Source organism: Engystomops pustulosus, chromosome 6, assembly GCF_040894005.1.
Source record: "Engystomops pustulosus chromosome 6, aEngPut4.maternal, whole genome shotgun sequence".
NCBI classification, from domain to species: Eukaryota; Metazoa; Chordata; class Amphibia; order Anura; family Leptodactylidae; genus Engystomops; species Engystomops pustulosus.
Window position 1 is genome coordinate 96,054,553 of NC_092416.1, and position 25,073 is coordinate 96,079,625.

Here is a 25,073-nt window from a genome sequence, read left to right on the forward strand (position 1 = left end):
GAGGGTGAGCTATTTCCCTAAACTCCTCCTCTATTAATCGGGCACTAATGGCGCTCCTAAGCTGTGTATAGAATAACCAGTCCTTCGACTTTAAATGGAAGTCACCAATCAATTCTTCATATGATCTCAGTTTTCCATCTTTTACTACTTGGTTAATAAATAATATCCCTTTTCCCTGACATCCCCTTGTGAGTCCTGACACGTGTAACATTCCTTCCTTAAATCCCCATAATGGCGATATCCCAAAATATCCTTTACACCCTAATTTCATTCTGATCCTATCCCAAACCCACTGCATTAGTGTTGTTATAGTGAATTGTGCTTTAAATTCCTTTTTGTGAAAAACACCTGATTCCAACAGGCTCCATATATCGTAATTTATCAAAAACTCATATTTTCTATCTACTATATAGTGCAACATTTCTCTATCGCAATCCCTAATATTCTGCCATTGTGTGGCTAAAAAATAACAAAGATCCGGTATGGCTAAGCCACCCTTCTCAATCGGTGGGTACAGACTCTCTAGCTTTATACGTGCCGTTTTCCCGTTCCATATAAAGTCTCTTAGCGTAGACTCCAAGATCGAGAAGAATTTTTTGGGAAGAATCACTGGACTATTTTGAAAGACAAATAGGATCTGAGGTAACAGCATCATTTTGAAAACTACTATTCTAGCTGCGATTGGTAGATTCATTCTTTTCCAGACTGTCATTTTACCCTTAATTTTGTGTAGAAGAGGTTTCATGTTTAGTTCACCATAATGCCGAGGGTCCTTGCTCACTATTACTCCTAAATAACGCATCTTCTCTACCACCATCAAATTGCCTGCAGAATATGCTGCCGGGACTCTGTCCAGCGGTAAGCAGGACGATTTCCCCCAATTAATTTTTATACCCGAGGGTTTACCAAAATCCTTTATTAGTTTGGTAACCACCTTGATCCCTTGCTCTGAATTATCCAAGAATAGCAACATATCGTCGGCATATAGTAGGAGTCTTATTTCTCTATTTCCCCACACGAATCCTCTTAACCCCTCTATAGTCCTAATACTGCACGCCAATGGTTCCAAGGCCACCGCAAATAGCAGGGGTGATAGGGGGCAGCCCTGCCTAGTTCCCCTAAATAACTGCCAAGCCGCCGAAGCTCTGCCATTTACACTGACCCTGGCTGAGGCCCCACTATATAGCAGCTTAACCCATCTTATATATGATGACCCAAATCCCATACTTTGCAGGACAGTCCAAATATAGTCCCATTCGACGCGGTCAAATGCCTTAACCGCGTCGAGGGAGACCAAAGCTCTCGTCCCCTCAGCCTCACATGGAGACTGCAGATACCACCACATACGCAAAATGTTATCTCTGACCGATCTCCCTGGCATAAACCCCAGCTGGTCTTCGTGAACCACCGATCGTATTACCTTTTGCAGTCTAGCTGCAAGGACTTTAGCCAGTATTTTGTAATCGGTGTTTAGCAGGGAGATCGGTCTGTATGAGTCTGGTTCTAGTGGGCATTTCCCCTCTTTTAGAATAAGAACAATAATTGCCTCTCTTAGTGACTGTGGCAGAGAGCCTTCAGCGTGAGAATGATTGTAAACTCTCGACAGTAGAGGAAGTAATACATCCGAATATTGCAGGAAGACCTCAGGGGGGATCCCATCTGAGCCCACTGCTTTCCCCTTGGTCATATTTTTTAAGGCCTCCGCTAGTTCTTCCAGCGTCAGCGGAGCTTCCAAGAGATCTTTCTCTTCTAGTGGCAACTGGGGTATTGGGACTGCCGCCAGTAGTTCCTTCCTCTCCCTATCACCCATTATATTTTCTGAAACATATAGTTTTTCAAAATGATGCCGGAACTCCTCTCTGATCGCTTCCTGATTGGACACTATCCGACCATTTCTATCTTTAATGGCACTTATTTTATTTCTAGCCTCTTGATGTTTTAGGAGCTTTGCCAGTTTGTCCATAGAGGTATACTGGCCCAGTATTGACTTATTTCTCTGCCCTTTAGCCTCTAGCTCTGCCTTCTCCAAGCCATAACTGCGCAGGTCCTCCTGGGCTTCTATCCATACCCTTTTATTCTCTTCCACCGGGTTGTCTAGAAATTGAGCTTCCAGCACCACCACTTTTTCTTTTAATGTTTGATAGGTTCGTCTTTTGTCCTTCTTAAAGCGGCTAATTTGATCTTTTAATATACCCCTCAGAAATGCTTTTAACGCATCCCACACCACTCTTATATCCATCTCATTTAAGTTGTTATTAATGAACAGTTGAATTTCCCTCCCAAAATCTAATTTGTCTTTAACAAGGCCAAACCAGAAGGGCTTTACCTTGTAGAAGATAATCCCCGTTCGATTTTGTCTATTTAATGTGAGGCAGACTGGGGAATGATCTGACAGACCCCGAGCGCCGAATGTTACTCGTTCTACCATCTCATCTCCCAAGTCATTTCCCAGGGCCAAATCAATCCTTGAGAGTGACTCATATGACTTAGAAAAACACGTATAAGCTCTTTTTACTGGGTTCCTCACTCTCCAAAGGTCTCTATATCCGAGCTCAGTTATCAATCTACCAAACAAGGTATCGGGTAGTTGGCCCTCACGCCGATGTAGACTTTTACCACGCATTTTGTCCAGCCCCTCATTTATCACATAGTTAAAATCCCCTATCAGAAAAATAGGGAGATCGGGATATTTACTTAGGAGATTTACGATGTTGACTAGAACTTCAACTGACGCTGTAGGGGGAAGATAGATACCCACAATCACCATTGCTAGGCCATTCAAAGAGGCCTGCAGTATTATGTATCTGCCAGCATTGTCTATTATAACATCTTTCTCTACAAAGCACACTTTTCTGGAGATCAATATGCTCACTCCCCGTGCATAGGCAGAGTAGGTTGCGTGGTAATAATGGCTCAGCCAAGGTTTAGCTAGTTTTCCACATGTTTCCGCTAAAAAATGAGTTTCTTGAAGGCAGATCACGTCAGGCTGATAGGAGAGGCAGAGATCTAACACTGCTTTCCTCTTTACTTTCTCATTCAAGCCCCGCACATTCCATGATAAGATTTTAACCATTAAGAGGAGAGTAAACTAACCGTGATGCATTGGGTATAATAATTCAGATCAGCCGCCAACCGTCGAATCCCACCCCCTCCCCCCCCCCTTGTCCCCCTTGTTACCCTTTGTCTAGAGTACTGAGGCCCTAGACTCATCTTGGGGCACCAGTTCTAGCTGAAGAGATGATGCCCACCTGCCGGGTCAGATCTTTACGACCCTTTCCACCCACTCGTTAGCTTCCTCAGCATTTTCAAAAAAAACTGACTTCCCCTCAAATATAACTTTCAGCTTAGCTGGATAGGATAGCGAATAGGCAATCCCTTTTTCTCTCAATCTTTTTTTTACATTGAAATAGCTAGTCCTTTTTTTCTGTACTTCCTGTGGATAATCAGGGAAGATCATAATCGGGGTATTATTGAATTTCAGGTCGAGGGATCTAGCTGATTTCAGGATGTTGTCCCTATCTCTTGGTGATAATAGCCGGACCAGGACACTCCTGGGGGGTGAGCCCGCCGGGCGAGCCCTTCCAGGCACCCTATGTGCACGATCTACCAGAAAGGCCCCAGTCCGGACCCCCTCTGGGAACGTAGTCACCAGCCATTCTGAGATAAAGCTTGTCATGTCATTACCCTCCGTTCCCTCAGGGAGCCCTACGATACGGAGGTTGTTTCTTCTCGAGCGGTTTTCTAAATCCAGCAGCTTCTGGTGGACCTCCAGCTCTCTCTTTTCCAGGAATTTAACCCTTTTTTCTAGCCCCAACGATCTGTCCTCCACCTTCCCCACCCTATCTTCCACCTGCTCCGTTCGGGATTTTAGATTGTTCAGGTCTTGTCGGATAAGTCCCACTTCGGATTTGAGATCGCCTATTTCTCTTAGGACATTCCCCACCGCATTGAGACACTGCGAAATTTGGGAAGAAATGTCCTTAAGAGAAATCTCTCCCTCGACACTATCATTTCCCCCGCCAACATCTTCAACACTGGATCTTTCCAAGGAGATATCCACAGCCTCCTTCTCTGTATTAGGGGCCTTTTTACCCTCCCCCATCTTTTTGGAATTCCCTTGGGATGATCCTGGGGACTGCAGATATCTCTCCATTTTCCCGTCTTTCTTTTTCTCCCCTGGGGAGATCCCTACATCAGATAGTCGAGATTTAGTAGCATTTTTTGCCTGTCTCCTGTTCGCCATTATAAAGTGAAATAGGCAGTTGATATGTACAAAATTAACCGATATTACATCAATAAATACATATATATCAGATGCAAAGTACAGTACAATCACCTATCCAAGATATTAACTAAATACACAATGCAAGGAAAAAAAAAAGTTAGCGTCAATTAACCCTAGGGCATAGGATTCTTCAGCGTGTTAGTAAAATAGAAAATGGCATACAGCGACACCTACAACTATCAATCGTAATGTTAAAGGATAGAAGCAGATAAATTGCATAGAAACCATCACTGTCCAAGATATTGACTGAATATGCAGTACAAGGAGAAAAGAAAAAATTGGCGTCAATTAACCTTGGAACGTGGGATTCTCCAGCGTATTAGTAAATTAGAGGATGACATACAGTGACGCATACAAATGTCAATCAAAATATGTTAGAGGTTAGGAGCAGGTAAATTGCATGGAGACCTAAAGACAAGAGATCTGATATTGAGTAAGTCTCCGGATGGATCATTAAGCGCCAAGCAAAACAGGTTAGAGGTTAATATATAAAAGGTTCGCTAATACAAACTCCTGATTCATTAACCTACACAAAAAAGGACAGTCCACACTTCTTCTGGCACAAATGTCAGTTGTCGATTCTATCGTACAAGATGGAAAGGATGTGTGGCAATTGCTAGAGTCAAGATTAGGGCCACTCTGTAATTAGAGGATAGCATACAGAGTCACTTGCATTCAGTAATGGTATAACATTAATGCCTTAGAGCGCCGAGGTTGATACATGACATGAAGGGAAAAGACTAGCTGTTCACAGCTCCCGAGCGAATCAGGAGGTAAGTATTCAAGCAGAATAGGAGATTAGTGAGCAGGGGTTAGAAAGCGCATAGGATCCAGCACCGGCACACAAGTATTCACTTATGGAGCCCCCTGCCTTACAACACCGAGATTTCTCACCCTCCTGCAGGTACAGGGATTCGGGCTTCTCCACGCTGCAGTAAGGTGCTTTGCTGCCAAACTTTACATGGAATCCACACGCCGGGTTCACTGGCTCTCACTTCCTTATTCTCTTCTGCTGAGGGGTTTCCCAGAGGATTCCCATCCACAGGGGTCGACCCCCAGGCTCAGAAGCTTGATTGTTGTGTAGAGTGGTGGCCAGATACTCCGGACAAAAGCGGCAGGGCAGACCAGCTGTAAATCATCCCCCTGAGGCAGATACGGGGCAGCGTCAGTCGTCCTCAAAGCACAGGCTCTGTCGGGGGCTGTGCTCACTCTCCCTCCGACACCATCACATCACATCCCAGACGCCATGCTCCACGCTAAGTCCTCGCCGAGCAGGGATTAATCAGGCCGACTCCCGGCAGGCAGCAACATCACATCCAGCTCCGTGCACACCGCGCTACGTCATCACGCGACGCGCTGCACGTCCGTGCTCCGTCCCTGCCGTTCTATTGTCAGTAGTCATCAAATTATTATATATGATCCCCCCTTTAAAAACAAACAAATACTGTGCTGCTTGTCCTTCTCTTTCCAAAGTTATGGCATTTCTGAAAGTGTCTGACAAAAAATCTTTCTCATTAGAGGTGAAGTGGGCTTGAGGGACTAATGTCCCTCAAGCTGAGGCCTGTGAGCTTGTCCCATGATGCCTTGTGCTCTCTCTTAAAAAAAGTAAAAAGTAACATTAAATCAATTTAGTTTACCACAAGTAAATCTGCTGATGTATATAGTGATAGCCTAGCAGCTTCCATCACATGAAGGAGCAGGGAATATGTAATAAGCAGTAGAAACCATAAGTAAACCAGTTTCATGAAGTCTATAGCCTGTGCATTGTGAGCAATAAGAGTTAATAGCTTATCTGCAACAAGCTGATAGTGCCAATGACAAGGTGGGAGAGGAGAGCAGCATAAGGTACAGAGAGAGACAGAGAAAGTTCTGTAGAATCACAGACTGGGATAAAGGAACTGATAGGGAACAGGGGGAATTTTGTACTTCCCTATTCTTTGCAGGAGACATCTGTATCCACTGTTCTGAACACATACAGCTCTGCTACATACACAGAGAGCTCTGTAACATGACCTCCTCCTCTGTGAGCAGGAAGCAGAAGTCCCTCACCTCCCATGAAACTAACAGATAAACAAACTGTAAACAAACTATGGACTTACAAGGCTTATCAGCATAGGGAGAGGAACCAGATATTTCAGCAATGTAATAATCTCAGGTGTATGGCAAGGAAACTGCTGGATATAGGTAACACAATAATAGGCAAAGTTGTTGATTTGTGGAAAAAGCAATGTTACAGTTACTCTATAACTTCTACTTAAAATAACATATTTTGGTTATGCGCTTTGGTTGTAGAATAGTGTAACAGAAACTATAAATCGAGGTTGAGCAGAACGTTCTGTTCCCTATAGGGATACATGTGCAAAAGGCTCATTTCAAAATGTTTAAGTTAATTTTAACAGCAAAAATATGTGCACTCCAGCGATATTTATGCTATTATAAACAACGGAACGGGAGGAAGAAGTGGCATTGATAGAGAGGTGAACTGAGCCTTACACATATATAAAATACCGTTTAATACATCTGTAATAAATACTGTACCTCTATAACTTGTACACACATCTACTCATCTACTCAATACCCTTACTGTACATGATCATACAGAGAAGTATACACATCCATATTTTCACTCACACACTCAATAATATATACAAATATACACAGAACCATGTATGACATGGATACGTACGTATACACACATACATGCAGTCATAGGCATGTACACGCCAGACACAGAAGCATGAATGCAAATAGACTTCCCTGCTACTGTATTAAACTGAAGATTTTCCACACAGAAATTCTGTGAAGAAATTTTGCAGGTAATATGATACATGTGTGGGAGCCCTTAAACGAGTTGTGCTGGATCAGGGTTTTTCCATAAAGGTTGTGGTCACACGTCACGTTTAACGCATGCGTTCAAAAATGCATTGCAACAGCTGAAGAGAGATTTGCCTAATTAGACAGCTGTTACTGTGATACAGTGATACTGTGCTGATAGCTGCATGCCCACTACAGGAGCAGTTGCAGACTGTAGCAGATGATCACCAGTCTACCTGACGTTACCACTCGGAGTACAAAAACCGATTGGTGGTGATGGCCAGTGCTGCATTGAAATGGAGGGGAAGACAATGATAAGTATATAGTGCTTATGTTGAACCCCACTGGACCCTATATACGAACTACCTGATTTTATTCTCACATCTAGCAAAATTTTAACACAGACAGGAACATATATATCAATTCAAAGAAAATGGCAGCACTCCATTGGAGTGCTGCCATTTTCTTTGAATTGATATCTACTGGTTTTAACTGGTTAGAGTCAAGGATAGCACCATTACCATTTCTCACCAGGACTGTGCTGCTTTATATATATATATATATATATATATATATATATATATATATATATATATATTCATAGTCACACTTATTCATCTGTAGGTAGGGCTTCCTCCTGCTCTGTCCTTTACACATGATTCTCTAGGGCAGCTTCCAGTGCAGATGTAGAGGTTGCTTACCATTAGTTATAAGGACTCATGCTCAGATGGCCAGGAGACCCCATTGGGATGAGTCCCTAGGCAATTGTCCACTTTTCCCCACTAATGGTGGCCAGACTGCTACAGTGGACAGTGTAAACTGCAGTTTTTTTGGTGTTGCTGGATACTGGTAGGTTATCCTGCCATGCACCACCCATCCACTCTTCTCATAGACCCAACTGCTGGAAACTGCACAAGGCAAAAGAGAAGAGAGGGAGCACAGACTGTGTCTGCGTCCCAGGTGCTCACACTCACTGCCCGATGCTCAAAATGGCCCTGGATGGATAGATAAATAGATAGATATTATGGTATTAATCTAAGTCCATCCTTAACCCCTTAGCGCTCCGCGCCGTAGCTGTACTGCGCAGCTTCCGACGATTAGCACTCAGCGCAGTACAGCTACGGCGCAGAGACGATGCCGGTTCAGCGCTGCACAGCAGCCGAACCGGCATCGTTAGCCGCGGGATTTCAGCGGTAATTTACCGCTGACATCCCCGGCTAACACCCGCAGTCGGAGTGGGCTCCGATCGCGGGTGTTTAACCCGTTAAATGTCGCGGTCGCGTTTAACATGCCTTCTGGGGGTCTTTACCCCACGATCGGCCCCCCCGCACCGTTTTTGGGGGGGGCGATCGCTGTTTTGGCACCTCTGGGGTCCGATCGGGACCCCAGAGAAGCCTGGAGGGTTTACCTTTAAGATGGCGTCTGTGACGTCATCTTAAAGGCAAAGTGTCAGCCTATGCATCTGCATAGGCTGGCACTGATAATACCCTGCAATACATTAGTATTGCAGAGTATTATCAAGAACAAGCAATCAGATGATTGCTTGTTCATATCCCATGGTGGATCATGTAAAAAAATGTAAAAAAAAATGTTTTTCAATAAAAAATTACTTTATAAATCACTAAAAATGCCCATAAGCCCCAAAACATATAAAGAGACATATAACGCTCAAAAAAGTCTAAATCATAACACAAACCCCACATATATAGTATCATCGCGTCCGTAACAATCCATAGAATAAAACTAAATAACTATTGGACCCATATGATGAACGCCGTAAAAAAAAAAGTTAAAAACACGCCAAAAATTATGATTTTTACCTATTATATCCCACTAAAAATGCAATAAAAGTGATCAACAAAACATATGTACTCCAGAATGATACTGTTGCAAAGAACAACATGTCCCGCAAAAAAACAGCCATCAACCAGCTCTGTAGCCAAAAACGTAACAATGTTATGCCACAATGTTATGCCACAAGACGGCGATGCAAAAATGATAGATTTTTCCCCACATTAGGGTTTTATTTGGCAAATATACGAAAAAAAAAAGTAATAAATCCAGTACAGAATTGATGCTTTTCTACTCATGACCTCAAAAAAAGTTCCTAAATTTTCAACATTAGGTGATACCAACCCCAAAATGGTAACACTGGAAAAAGCATCTCATCCCGCAAAAAAAATGCTGTCACATGACCCAAATAACGGAAAAGCGAAAATTTTATAGCCTTCAAAAGGGGGCAACGAGAAAACTAAAATCCTGGCAGCTGCAGGGTGCTCCTTCCCTTCTGCGCCTCGCTGTGCCCCCATAACACGAGTAATGTCCACATGTGGGGGGTCGCTGCACTCAGGAGAAATTGTAGAACAAATTTTATGGTGAGTTTTCTCTTTTTATCTTTTGGAAATGTGTAAATTTTAGGGCTAAATGAACGTATAACCGACAAAATTTGACCATTCTAAATTTCACCGCCATTTTGATTCAATTACTATGAAGGTCTCAAGGGGTTAACAATCTTTGTAAATGCTGTTTCTGATAGTTTGAGGGGTGCAGATTTGAAAATGGGTTGGTTATATAGGGGGTTTTTGTTGCTAATTATCTAAAATTTGATTTCAAACAGTATTTATCCCCAAAATAGTCAATTCTGAAAATACGGAAAATCGCTATTCGATTTGTAGGCCGCGTGACATCAAAATAAATTATCCAAACATTTCAAAAATTATGAAAATGTAAATAGACAAATGGGAAATCTTATTCTGCAAGTTATTTAGGTGGTAAATCGATCTGCCTGAAAACGCGGTGATTTTGAATTTCGAAAATGGCAAATTTTTCTAAAAATTCATAATTTTTTTATTTTTTTTGTAAATAAACGCAAAACTTATCAGCCAAAGTTTACCACTAAAATGAATTACAACATGTGGGGAAAAAACAATCTCAGAATCGCTTTGATAAGTAACAGTGTTCAAAAGTTATAACCATATAAAGAGACGCAGGTCAGAATCTAAAAAATGGGACTGAGCCTAAGGCTATATTCACACTGCCGTTGCCCGCCCGTACCGTACCGTAGCGGGCAACGGCAGTGTACCTATGGCGCACGGCGCCGTATTACGGGAAAAGATAGGACAGGTCCGCACCGTACCGCTCCCGTGGGGTGCCGTGCGCCCATAGAAGTGTATGGGGGACGTATACGTCGGCCGTATATACGTCCCCCATACGTTAGTGTGAATGTAGCCTTAAGCTGTAAAATGGCTGCGTCCTTAAGGGGTTAATGTATATAAAAGGTTTCTGAAAGGCTTCTTTTTGAATGCAGAAATTCTGTGTAAAGAGATTTGCCCAAGGAAATAGCTCTAAAAAATGTCTCAAGGAACATTCCCTTGAATTACAAAACCAAATATTAGTAATGACATTGGCTTCTTCACTCATTTTGAATCCATTTGTCCAGGTATATTCTTGATTATATTAAAATAGATGTGCGAATTGTCAGCAACAAAAGATGACAAAAGCAAAATCACTTTGTCCTAAGTAGTGAAAAATACATTTACTATTTACTCTGTTGGCAGGAAAAACAACACATTTCAACTATACTCTTGCTTTTCTTTTACTGCTTTTCTGGTAATAGATTGAAGAAAAGTGAATGGCCTTTGCTCCCTTTTCACCTCACGTTACAGCTGTCAAATTCTTCCATTCACAGAGTTGTCAGGGTAACTAGTTTCCAAAACACCAGGCTGAAATGAAAACCCTCGGGATTTACATGGGATGTTCATCTCTCTACTCTCCTCAGAGTCAGAAGAGGGCAAAAAAAGCAAAGCGTAGCAAATTAAGCTCGAACGTCAGTGCAGGTCACACTGCATAGAAATTGCTTTGACATACACTAGAAAATGTTCCTTTCCTTTAAGTGGACTCATGCTATCAGTTTTATGCCGTAGCTAGTTTCTATAATATTTCTGTTTCTGTGAGTTCTGCATTTGAAAGTTGCCTTATTAAAATAAATTCAATCTGACTGGATGATGTCTCACGCTGCCCTTAGCTGAAAGCCCTATGAAATATGAATTGTGTATTTCAGTGTTCAGCTGTGACAACGAAGCTTCCAAGATTTAACTAAAAAAACTAAAGCAGAAGACATTAGCTACATTTTAAGCTATCCAACAAAATGATTGGAGTGAAAAACTATTAATATAAGGTTATTATATTAATTATTTAACAATTAAAAGGTAGCTAAAGTCATGTACTGTACATCCCATTAGCATCCGTATGCAAAAGGCATTCATGCTTGCATGACTATATTTATATATAAGTCAGTGTCATTCACATTAGAAGTTGGAAGGTGTGTCAATATTATGAAACATTTGTGACAAACATAGTACAATATATTCCAAAAGGCTTTTATTGGACTGAAAAAGTGGATTGAAAATAAAAATGACAAAGTCATTGACACATGTAATAGAGCCTCCTTATGGTAAATACAATTAATTTTACATCTAAAATTATATCCAATATAACATACAGTACAATATTTTACCTTTAGAGTATTGATAGCAAACATTCACTTGCATGGCCCCGGGAGAAACACTAAAACTTCCACAGCTATTGCAGCCACTAGATCAGCTCATCTCTTTGTGCTATGTGCTCGGTATTGAAAACATGTTCTTCTGCTTTCAGGATAACAATACTCATCCCCAATCATGACAATATCAAAGGTCCCTCACTGGAAAGAAATCCTTTGTGTTCCATGCCTTTCATTGATGCAATTCGAAGATTATGTTCTGTCTACTGGACAACAGTGGTAAATATGTAATAAATTATCATCAAATAAAAATTAATAATAAAATAAAATGAAAAAAAGTAAAATGTTCAAAAAAAACTGAAATTAGTAGCAAGTAATTTTCAATCATACAATTTTGGTGACACTTTATCTTTAAAGGTGCAATATGTCTGAGTGCAGTAAGTGAGACAAATCTGTAAGACAGGAAAGAAAAAGGAAAAATTAACTAAATAAAAGCTAAAAACAGAAAGGAACCAGAAAACATAGAAAATCCATATACAAAAAAGATATTAAAAAAGAAAGAGATAAAAAAAAAGTTAGCTGGAAATGAAAAAGAAAAAAGTAAATAGGGATGAAAGAAAGGATGAAGAAAGAAGAAAAAAACTAATAAATTAGAATATGTAGAAGAAAAAGACAAGTCAAAGAAACAATAAAAAGTAAAGGAAACTCACAGATAAGGAACACAGCACCAATAGCTGACCTTCATATAGGCAGTATCCTATATAAAGATACACCATCAGTCTTAAAAATATCTATACTTGCCTTCGGCTTCTTCTCCCTGCGGTTCTGACTTATCGTTCCTGTCCGGGTGCATAAATTATGAGACAGCTGTGTTGCAGCTTTCTAACTTTATAGTATGTGTGCACACCACAAGGGCAGGAAGTGGAGAGGACTCAGCTGCAGGGAGAAGAAGCCAAAGGTGAGTATAGAGGGGTTTTTTTTATTTCAAGCTGAACTCTGCTGTGGAATTTCATTAATAGGGACAGGGATATCTTCTCTGGATATTCTGTAAAGGGGGGGGGGGGGGTGTCCTCCCATACTATCCAGTCTGAGATGATTCCAGCTTTATGACATGGCGCATTATCCTGCTGAAAGTTGTCATCAGATGTTGGGTACATTGTGGTCATAAAGGGATGGACATGGTCAGAAACAATACTCAGGTAGGCTGTGGCGTTGCAACGATGCTCAATTGGTACCAAGGGGCCCAAAGAGTGCCAAGAAAATAATCCCCACACCATGACACCACCACCACCAGCCTGAACTGTTGATACAAGGCAGGATGGATCCTGCTTTCATGTTGTTGACGCTAAATTCTGACCCTACCATCCGAATGTCGCAACAGAAATCGAGACTCATCAGACCAGGCAACGTTTTTCCAATCTTCTACTGTCCAATTTCGATGAGCTTGTGCAAATTGTAGCCACAGTTTCCTGTTCTTAGCTGAAAGGAGTGGCACCCGGTGTGGTCTTCTGCTGCTGTAGACCATCTGCCTCAAAGTTCGACGTACTGTGCGTTCAGAGATGCTCTTCTGCCTACCTTGGTTGTAACGGGTGGCGATTTGAGTCACTGTTGCCTTTCTATCAGTTCGAACTAGTCTGCCTATTCTCCTCTGACCTCTGGCATCAACAAGGCATATCCGCCCACAGAACTGCCGCTCACTGGATGTTTTTTCTTTTTCGGACCATTCTCTGTAAATGGTTGTACGTGAAAATACCAGTAGATCAGCAGTTTCTGAAATACTCAGACCAGCCCTTCTGGCACCAACAACCATGCCACGTTCAAAGGCGCTCAAATCACCTTTCTTCCCCATACTGATGCTCGGTTTGAACTGCAGGAGATTGTCTTGACCATGTCTACATGCCTAAATGCACTGAGTTGCTGCCATGTGATTGGTTGATTAGAAATTAAGTGTTAACGAGCAGTTGGACAGGTGTACCTAATAAAGTGGCCTGTGAGTGTATACCGGCGTCCTCAGGACACTGATATAAAACTTACGGCAGAGCAGCAGCAGCATCTGTTCCCTTCCTTGCTTCCTTGCCAGAGCACAGTGTTCTAAATCTCTATATATAGGCGATCCCCTAGATGACTTACAGACAACCCCTAGCTACTAACGGACTTCTGGATTTTGTTAATTTACTGTACTTTAGCCCTGGGCTACAGTACGTAACCCGGGGACTGCATTTACTTCAATACCGTAGTATTACTGAATGTGGTAGGAAAGATCAGATCTCCATGGGTTAAAGTACACATGGAGGGGTCAAATAAGTAGTTAAAAAAAAATTAAATCACTCCCTTTTCCTGATTATTCTTGGTGGTGAAGCCACTTTTTTTTCCAATTTTGCAACAGCAAAACATATATTAAAAAGTGATCAAAAGATTGTACAGTCACCAAAATGGTAGCAATGTACACGTCTTTAGGTCCCATAATAAATGATTATATAAATAAAAGTCCATAAGCCGAGGTGTCATTCTGAGTGCACAGTGCAAGCCAGAAAATGGCACAAATGCTTTTTTTCTACAATTTCATTGCATTTGGAATTTTTTTCCAGCTGACTAGTGCACAGCATACAATATTTAATGCTCTCTTTAGGAAGTACAATTTGTATGAAAGAAAGAAAACATGCCCTCTACGTAAACATAAACCGCTTTATAAACAAAAATAAAAGTTATGGATTCTTAAAGACTGCTAGTGAAAAATGGAAATGCAAAAAAACAAAAATGGCAAGGTTCTTAGGAGGTTAAAGATTCACATGAACATGGCTTTTTCACAGACTGTGTGGTTGCCATATTTCACAAAATAAACACTGGTTTTGGTATGTGAAATGCGGCCACCACGCGGCCTATCATTCACAGATGAGCATGTGTGTGCTGTACTCTTTGCTTGTTATGATCTGTAGAGTATTAAATGTGGAGCATATTAATTTTTTTCGGCATAAATAATAGCGTTTCCTGGCCTTGCACTAGAAATTGTGGCATTTTCAAGGCTTGCATACAAGTCTTGATGCATCTTTCCCACTGCAGCATTTAAGGCTTCTTTAACTACTTAAAGTGAACCTACCACCACGATTCTACCTATAAAGGTAGAACGAGGTGGATCAATGGGACGTGAGGATAGCCCTTTTTTGGGCTAATCCTCACGTCCCGGCTATCTTTTAGAAAACTTTAATCCGCTGGTATGTACATTTTTTTAAGCGGCTACTGGGGCGTGGAGTAGCCGGAAACGAGGCTACACGTCGCGGCTACTCCACGCCCCAGTAGCCTCTTTTTTCCGCCTACCATTTCATCTTCAGCACGCAGCTACGCCTGCTCAGAACGCCACGGACTCGGACGAGGGCGTGCAGCTAAGCGGAACTGCACGCCGAAGATTAAATGGTAGGCAGGGAAAAGAGGCAACTGGGGCGTAGAGTAGCCGTGACATGTAGCCTCATGTCCGGCTACTCCACGCCCCAGTAGCCGCTTAAAAAAATGTAAAAAATAAAAATGCAAAAACTAAAAAGGGCCTGGTCCTTAAGGGGTTAAAGTTCCAAATGTTTCATTTTTTCGACAAAAAGTCATACCACAATTTTTTTTTTGTTAGAAACCTTTTGCTATTTGTATTTTTTATATTTCCAGAATTTGTTTTATGTTTCCTTTTTTACGGAAGTTAGAAGGTTTAAAGTTTTAGAAGCAAGTTTTTAAATTTTCAAGAAATTTGAAAAATGCTAAATTTTTGGTGAGTTTTTATTTTTATTTTGGAAGTGCCCTATAAAGGCTTGTGTACTATAACCCCCCACAAGTAACATAATTTGATGTACCTAACATCTCAAACTATTCAAATCAGTACAGTAGAAACCTCTGAGAAGTGACACCATTTTGGAAATTACACCCCTTAAAGAATTTTTCTGGGGTTGTGGTCAGCATTTTAACCCCCAACATGCTGGTCAAAGTGAAATACAAAGTAAATGGTGCAGAATAAAAACTGCATTTTTTTCTCAAATATGCCATTTTAGTGCCAAATATATTGTGCCCAACTCATGCCACTTTAGACATCCCAAATATCATTCTGTGGGTTGTCTCGAGTACGTAAATACCACCTGTGGCAATAATCTACAGAGTGAGCAGTTTTTAATACAAAATGAATAAAAATTCCACTGCAATTTGTCAATTATGCCATTGTGCCATATTGTATTTTGCCCAACTCATGCCACTGGGGACAAATACATCAAAAATCATTCTACAAGTTATCCCGATTAGGGCAATACCACATATATGGCAATAAACTACAGAATAAGCACACGGCAGGGCTCAGAAGGAAAGGAGCGAAATTTAACTTCTGGAGCTCCTCTTTCACTAGATTAGTGTGGGGTGCCCCCGAGGTATCAGCACAATATGAACTCCCAAGAAGTGACCATATTTTGGAAACTACATTCCTCCATGAATTAATCCAGGGTTATATTTAGCATATTTAGCTTAGTAAAAAATATCCATTATGATATATTGAGCCCAGCTCCTGCCACAGGAGACAAACACAGGGAAGGTATGATTTATAAGCTGTGCATAGTACATCAGGGTAAAATCTACATCTAAATACGAAAGCACTCTTTCGTAGTCATAGTCCTGTTTTTTCTGGGAATGTTTCACAATGGTAAATAGTGTCCTTCCGAATGCCTTTTTTGGAGCACAACCTGCACCTTTTTTGTGTCCTTCCCTTCTTGACAGTTTGGGGAATTTCTCCTGGAAGGTGCTGCCCTGGTATATGTTGTGGCCTTGCTTCCAGAAGTCTCCAAGAAGAAAATACTTAATAGCCACCTCTTAAAATTCCAGGTAAGTGCCCATCTGGCCTGCATAATCGATGTAGCACGTAATATTATAGAATTCTAAATAGAAACAGATGTAAATATGTAATTTCACCTCTTATATGCAAAGAAAATTATAAATGGTGAATACAATGTAACTTTTAAAATCTATTGTTAAAATGTGTAAATAAAATGATGTGTCAATGCAAATTGATAGAGATAAACCTATTAATCCTACATAACCGTGGGGAATTTATGGATCACCAGATAAACATGACAACACAAAAATGTAGTAGTTGATGCTGGTACTGGTAGCTCTGTGAACAGTCAGTAAATTATGTCGAGGAGGAACGGTACATGTGGGAAAGGTACACAAGGTGCAGTACAACTGTCGGAAGAAGAGGAGGGTAAATATGGATACAGTACTATCCCTCAGCTGCAGAGCACTGTTTCAGCCAGGTGCAGTAGTTTAGATCACCTACACTGTCTGGGAGATCTGGTCTGGACGGTAGTCAAGGTGAATGGTTTCTTATAGTTAGGGAATGTGTTTGGCTTTCCTAAATATATGGGTTATAAGAGCATGTTCTATGTTCCGCATTAAATTACTTTCATGAACAGTAAGAGATTAAGGATATAGATTACATAGAGAAGTTCTTAAGTCTTAACATCCGGGCACATATTGCTTTGGATGCTGCGGAGACTCTAGTCGTGTGAACAACCCAGGGCCCATGGGACACTTTGCAACTGCACACCACATAACCTGAAGATTATCAACCTGAGGAGGACATCAAAGAGGAAACATGTTGTGTAAAGCACTTGTTCAAGTTGGGGTCATCCTTTCCCAAATTATTCTAAACTTGATTGATGTAATACAAACTCAGAACCCAAATGGGGGCAGGAGCAGCTGAGGAACTAATGTGCATTACTATCCACAAGTTTCTATGGGAGTTACGTCTCAACTGATACAGTATTACAAGGTATGTATGTATTGGCCCTGTGAAAGGGTAGGAGCTTTGAATGGTCAGTGATATTGAGTGTTAATTCACATTTATTTCAACAAAAGAATCAATTTGAATTTAGTTGGTGGCTAGCTGCTACTGAGATGGCCACTAGGATACTGAGCTCCGGACCCCTCCTGCTTATTTTGCCCAATTACTGCAGATCACCCTTTCACCTTATCTCAAGAAATGCTCCAGGTCTGAAGAGGGGGAATTCACCACTTACTCTCTTACATCAACTTCTGCTTCCCCATAACTACCTGGAGACTCTGCTCCAGATTGAGATTCCACCTCAGTGAAAAGCCCAATGTCCTCCACTGCAACCTTGGGACACTCCAGTTCCAGATCCAACAAACTGGCTCATTGCCAGTCTCCTCCCACGCTCAAGCTCCTCTAAGCTGCCATATTGCCATATGTAGGCAGGTAGTGAAACAAGGTCTCAGTTCAACCAAAAAGCGCTGCCCTGCAATTCAAGAGCAAAAATTTAAAAAAAGCAGATATAGTATATCTTCAAGAAACAAGTTCTTTGCCTTTTCTCACCCTTAATACCCAACAGTGTATATAGATTGCCACGAGCTTAACAAAGTAGGGGTCATTATCCTACTCTCGACCACTTCTCCAATCCAGGTTTTATTATTGACGACAGATCCCACGGCCATTATTTTATTTTGCAGGGCATGTTACATGGTAACCCAACTCAATTATTCAACATTTATTATGCTAATTCTTCTCAAATATGATTTCTTACCAAAGTATTGATTAAGCTGTCCAGGCTACCCCCTTCCCCATTATTCATTAGGGGTGTTTTAATATTGTCTTTTATGAAGTCATGGACTGACCTGTAATCATATGGTGTGAATTTGTACTAGAGAATAATCTTTCTCCAGGTTTCCCCCTTCCCTCACTACTCTTGTCCTTTTCCTTGTATAGACATCCTGTTATTTTGTCTTTTGTGATCCCTTCTTGGACAATGTATTTGTCCAAGAAGATTAGCCAGACTGCTGGCTTTTCTTTGCTTTCTTTTTTGTACAATTTATTTTTGTTTGAAAACCTTTTCAATACATAAACAGTTAAATTAAAAAAACAGCATTGGTGTCTATTTCTTTCCTCCAATGACACACTAAGCTTATTCATAGTAAGATTGTAAACCATCTTATATTGATATGTGATCTGACATGTGATGGTATATTATCTTATGGTCTCTTACTAATGTCAATAGTTTTTTAAAAAATAAATTAATTGTGACTCTTCAGTTCATGCAACTTTTCTACTGTTATGGTTACAACATGCTTCCATATGGCACATGCAGGAGCTCATTTTAATTGTTTCATTAAAACAGAAGCCACAAAGCAGATCTAGCAGAGTTCTAGTAGAATTTTTTTTAACATAGTTGCTTCCATTTAATTCAATATATGTTGATTATACAGTTAGGAAAAAATGTAGTTTTATTTGTCAGCGACAAATTTTGAAAATTCTCCCAATTGACATCTTAGGTAGACCTCAACTATGAGAGACAAAATTTGAAAACAAATCCAGAGAATCACATTGTTTAATTTTTAAAGAATTTATTTAAAATTATATTTGGATATTATACATATTATATATGATACTATATTTTGATTATACAGTTGGGAAAAATGTATTTAGTCAGCCATCAATTGTGCAAATTCTCCCATTTAAAAAGATGCGAGAGGCCTGTAATTGACATCATTGGTAGACCACAACTTCAAGAGACAAAATGAAAATGAAATTATGGTTCAAAATAAGTTTTTGGTCACTTACAAACAAGCACGATTTCTGGCTCTCACAGACTTGTAACTTTTTCCTTAAGTGGCTCCTCTGTCCTAAACTCATTACATCTAGTAGTGGCACCTGTTTGAAGTTATCACTATAAAAGTCACCTTTCCACAAATTCAAACAGTCACATTCCAAACTCCACTATGGTGAAGACCAAAATGCTGTTGAAGGACACCAGAAAAAAAAAAATTGGATACATGCGTTAGGTTGGGAAGATGGAATCTGCAATGCAAGCAGCTTGGTGTGGGAACAATGGAAAATGGAAGACATACAAGACCACTGAATCTCCCTCGATCAGGGACTCCACACTAGATCTCACCCCATGGGGTCAAAATGATAGCAAGAACAGTGAGTAAAAATCCCAGAACCACATGGGGGACCTGGTGAATGACCTGAAAAAAGCTGAGACCAATGTAACAAAGGCTATAGTCAGTAACACACATGTCAACAGGGACTCAGATCCTGCAGTGCCAGACGTGCCCCCCTGCTTAAACAGGGCCTGTCTGAAGTTTGCTAGAGAGCATTTGGATGTTCCAAAATAGTAGTGAGAGAATGTCATATGGTCAGATGAAACTGTTTGATAGAAACACAACTCATCATGTTTGGAGGAGTTGGAAGTCCGTGTTGTCAAGCCACAGCCACAAAACATCTAGAGATCTACATAGAAGAATGGGCCAACATACCAGCAACAGTGTGTGCCAACCTTGTGAAGACTTACAGAAAATGTTTGACCTCTGTCATTACCAACAAACAATTTATAACAAAGTATTGAGAAGCATTGGATTTGTTTTCACATTTTGTCTCTCACAGTTGAGGGCTATCTATGATGTCAATTGCAGACCTTTCAGATCTGGTGGCTGATAAAATACTTTTTCCCCACTGTATACTTTCAGTAGTCAGTTGAGCAGGACAAGTAGGAGTTGGTATCAAAGTGCACACTGGCTTTAACCCTTTTTCTTACACTTTGACAGTTAGGAGGTCTTCTGTATGCAGTTCCAGTGGCAACCAGCAGTGAGAGTGCAGGTGTGAAAGGAAAAGGCCAGCAGGAACAACCATGTGGACAGAGACAGCAAGAAACTTAGGTCTGTATGTGTGGCACCTCTAACAATGAACCTAGTTGTATAGTAACGGTAAAGAAGAGAACCTTCTTTTGAATACCTACAGTTCGATACTCCCGTGCCCTATCTATTTTCCTTTATCCCGAGTGAGATGAATTGTGGTCCACAACAGAATGATGTTTGCTCTCACTAAGTGCACATTCCAGGGCAAGGCCCTGTTGTTAGAAGGGAATGAGAAGCTAAAAATTGTGGGGGGCTTTTTTAAGCTTCCCCCTTTGATTTACCACACAATGCAGCCCAGATACAAGGACTCGTCTCACAGTAAATGCTGCATTCATAAATGCATCACAAGATTTATTTTTGCACACAAAGCTGGAAATATGATTACTGTAAATTATCCTTTCCAATACAATTTACTTCCCTTGTTTATACCAGTGTCCACAAAGGACCACGCTACTGCTAGTAGCTCAATCACACTACCAGTGCATTGGCATTTATGTTTACTGTTCATTATCATCGCATACTTATTAACATTTTCATGGATTTCACATAAAATTTGCAAATGATTTTTTCGGTGAATGAAGCATCAAATTATTTTTATACAGCTAAATGCCTTGTTTCAGATTACATGGACATCGATTAAATGAGTACCATTGCAAGTTTCTTTACGTTATAACAATATACACTTCTCACCTGCAATAGTAATTTTTAACTGAAATTAACACCAAGGGCAGAATTTTCCAAAAAACAAACCTGATTAAAGACTTCTAGATAATATTATATGCATAGATTTAAACAGGTGTAATCAAAGACAAAATAGACTTAAAGAACATCTATCATCATCTGAGCTGAAGGTAGATAATTATTACTCACCTCCTGCCCCAACACAAACCACATTGATGTCAATGGGGACTCAAATTTTAACACCCAAAAATGGCGGTAAAATAAAAGTAGTAAGGGGTAGAAAGATGGAAAATGGTGATAGTAAAAGGGAAGTTACCCTCATAAAAATGGGCTTGCAAAAGTACTGAAAATAATAACATAAGATTAAAAAAAATAAACAAGGAAATAAAAACATTATTTAAAAAAATAAAATGCACTTGAAGATGGTCTGGGTTGTAATGAGTGAACCTGACTGTGGGAGAGGAGGCAGCTTGAATGATGTACTACAGGTGTTTTCCCATAATGGAGAGGCCAGACAAAGTTGAGGCATTGGTCAATTGCATCACAAAGAGTGACCCAAGCTCCATTGGACTGTCTTAAACCTGTTTCACCTCTTTTACAGTGTACCGTATATACTTGAGTTTAAGCCGACCCGAGTATAAGCCAAGACCCCTAATTTTACCACCAAAAAACTGGGAAAACCTATTGACTCAAGTATAAGCCAAGGGTGTAGTATACAGCCAGCCAGCCCCCATGTAGTGTACAGCCAGCCAGCCCCCTGTAGTATACAGCCAGACAGCCCCCTGTAGTATACAGCCAGACAGCCCCCTGTAGTATACAGCCAGACAGCCCCCTGTAGTATACAGCCAGACAGCCCCCTGTAGTATACAGCCAGACAGCCCCCTGTAGTATACAGCCAGACAGCCCCCTGTAGTATACAGCCAGACAGCCCCCTTGTAGTATACAGCCAGCCTCCATGTAGTATACAGTCAGCCCCCATGTAGTATACAGTCAGCCAGCCAGCCCCCATGTAGTATACAGCCAGCCCCCATACAGTCAGCCAGCCAGCCCCCATGTAGTATAAAGCCAGCCCCCATGTAGTATAAAGCCAGTCCCTATGTAGTATACAGGCTACCAATCTGCCCCGGTTGCAGACAGAGTTTCCAAATGCCCTACAAAGGTGGAGGATGAGGATGTGAACAGCAGAAAATAGCAGGACAACTACCATGATGAGAATGAATGAATGGTAGGAGGAACCTCCCAATGAGGACAGATTGTCCTTGCATTTGGGTAGTGAGTGAAAGGACCAGATTTTTACAATTGCATCAATTATGGCAGTGGTGAGTGAAAGGGCCAGATTTTCCCTTTGTGTCTTTTAAGGATGTGAAAGAATGAGACAGTTTTTTTCTATTGCATCTTTTAATATAATGAGAGGAATTGCTTTGCCACTGCATCTGTATAACCGCTGCAAACAGTTCGAAGACTGGTATTTCGAAATTCAAAAAGTACTTATGCAGGTACTCTGCAAAATACTTTATGATGCTGGAAGTGCAAATAGTACCAAGACTGGTCATTTTAGGTATTATTGTATAATGCTGTAGATGCACATAGTACTAAGGCTGGTAAAAACTGAATTAAGATAAAACTGATGCAAATACTTCTAAGACTTGTACTGTAAGGTAAAACGGATAGTTCTAAGACTGGTATGAAAAACTGTATGATGATGGAAATTCAAACAGTACAAAGACCAGTTATGAGCACAACTGACAAAGTTCAGACCTGAAAATCAAACAGGTAACACCTGTGGTTGATGCTGCAAATTGGGTTGGTGCAAATTGTACTAAGTACTATTACTATTAATAGTACTTGTACTAAGACTGCTACTTTAACCCCTTAACGTACAGCCCTTTTTTTGTTTTTGTGTTTGAATTTTTCAGTCCCTACATTAAAGAGTTTATTTTTCCATGGAAAGAGCTGTATGAGGGCTTGTTTCCTGTATAACAAATTGCACTTATAGTGATGGTATTTAATATTTCATGCCGTGTATTGGAAGCAGGAAAAACGTTCCAAATGTAGTGACAGTGGTGAAAAAACACACTTGTACCATTTTCTTGTACACTTGGTTTTTCTAAGACTTTTACTATTCTTTAGGTCGGTACGACCACAGTGCACGGAGCTCTGTTATGTCACACAGTGGGATGTTTTCATTCCTACCGTTTGGAGAACTCTATAACCTTTTTCAACACTTTTTATAAAATTTTCTATACATTGCAAAATGGCTCAATAGACGTGTTATTTTCTGTGATGGGGTTAAACTCCGGGAATAATGTTACAGGCAGTCCCCGACATAAGGACATCCGACTTATAGACAACCCCTGGTGACAGACGGATCTCTCTGCCCACTGTCACCTCTAGTGAAGCTCTCAGGCTGCTTTACTTTACTTCCAGACTGCAATGATCAGCTGTAAGGTGTCTGTAATGAAGTTTTACTGATAATACTTGTTCCCATGATAGCACAAAATTTAGAAAATCCAGTTGTCACTAGGACAAAAAAAATTGCATGGAGCTACAATATAAAATATAAAGTTCTGTCTTACATACAAATTCAACTTAAGAACCTAAAGAACCTATCTTGTACGTAACCTGGAGACTGCCTGTATGATATTTTGGGATGTGGCAATACCTAACATGTTCACATTTTTAACTGTTTATTTATTTTCATATCAGTTTAAGGTAACAGCAAGTGATTTGAATATTTATTTATTTATTTTTACTATTTTTCAGATCACCTAGGCTAATTTAACCCTAGGTTTTCTGATTAAGGCTACCATATAATACTATACTACAGTATGGCAGTATTTGGGGATTTCAATGATCATTTATTACAATGCGCCACTGTCATGGTAAGAGTTTGTTGCTCCCTGATGATGTCACAGGGAAGCCAAAATGGCGGCGCCCATGTGGCTTTTTACCGCCTCCGTGAAAGCTGCAGAAAGGTTTACACTGGTAACCAATTGCAGATGTTACCAGTGGGGGCTTGCTGCAGTATGCAGCACACACCCATCTTATATGGAGAAACTATGATACATGTGCCCCTATGAATAGTAACATAGTTCTTCCGAGTGGCCTTAAATGGGAAATTATTTCAGATTTCCACCTATCCCTAATCACAGCATCCACCTCTCCATACCTGCACCTAATGGTGCTTGGACATATGACCCTGCCTCTTACATAGCAGGGGCCCATGTCACAACTGGTCAGTCACAGCCATGCTTAACCCCTTCACGCTCCATGGCGAATATATCCGCCACGGAGCTGTGAAGGTTGTATGAAGAGGGCTCACGGGCTGAGCCCTCTTCATACAGAGATGGGCTTTTCTGCATATCGCAGCAAAGACCCATCGCTAACACCCGTGGTCGGTGCTTGCACCGATCCCAGGTGTTAACCTTTTCTTTGCCGCCAGCAAAGTCGCCGGCGGCACTCGAAGCATAGGGGCGCATGGGCGCCGCCATCTTACCTTCGATCGTCGCTCCCCTGAACGTCATCAGGGGGGGGGGGGGCGATCGGTTGCCATTGTTTGACCCGAGGATACATGGCCTCTGCATATACATTACAATGAGCCTATGGCTCATTGTAATGTATACTGTGCAGAAATGTCATATACTGCAATACAATTGTATTGCAGTATTTGGAAGGAACGATCAGGCCATCTAGGATTAATGTACCCTAGATGGTTTAAGAAATAGTGAAAAAAAAGAAAAAGAAAGTAAAAAAAATGTAAAAAAATAAAATAAAATATTAAAAGTTCAAATCACCCCCCTTCACATTTCTCCCTCCACCTTGGTGAAAAGGAAGATAATAAAGCCCTTTATTGATGAACTGAGATCCAAGAAAATTCGCTTTAGATGGCTGTACCCGTTTGGCATTTTGATTTCTGGGGAAGGTGGCTCAAAAATGGTTAAAACACCAGAAGACCTAGAAGCAGCTTGTGAAGCGCTACACATTCCAAGGATAAAAATACAGTCTTGGCTTCCACTTCCATCGCCAGCCCAGCTCCCAAATCTACCAACAGCAGAACCGTGGAGTAAAGCAGGACCAAGTAGGGGGGCGTGGCTGGACCTCAAGGAAGATGGCCGCAGACTG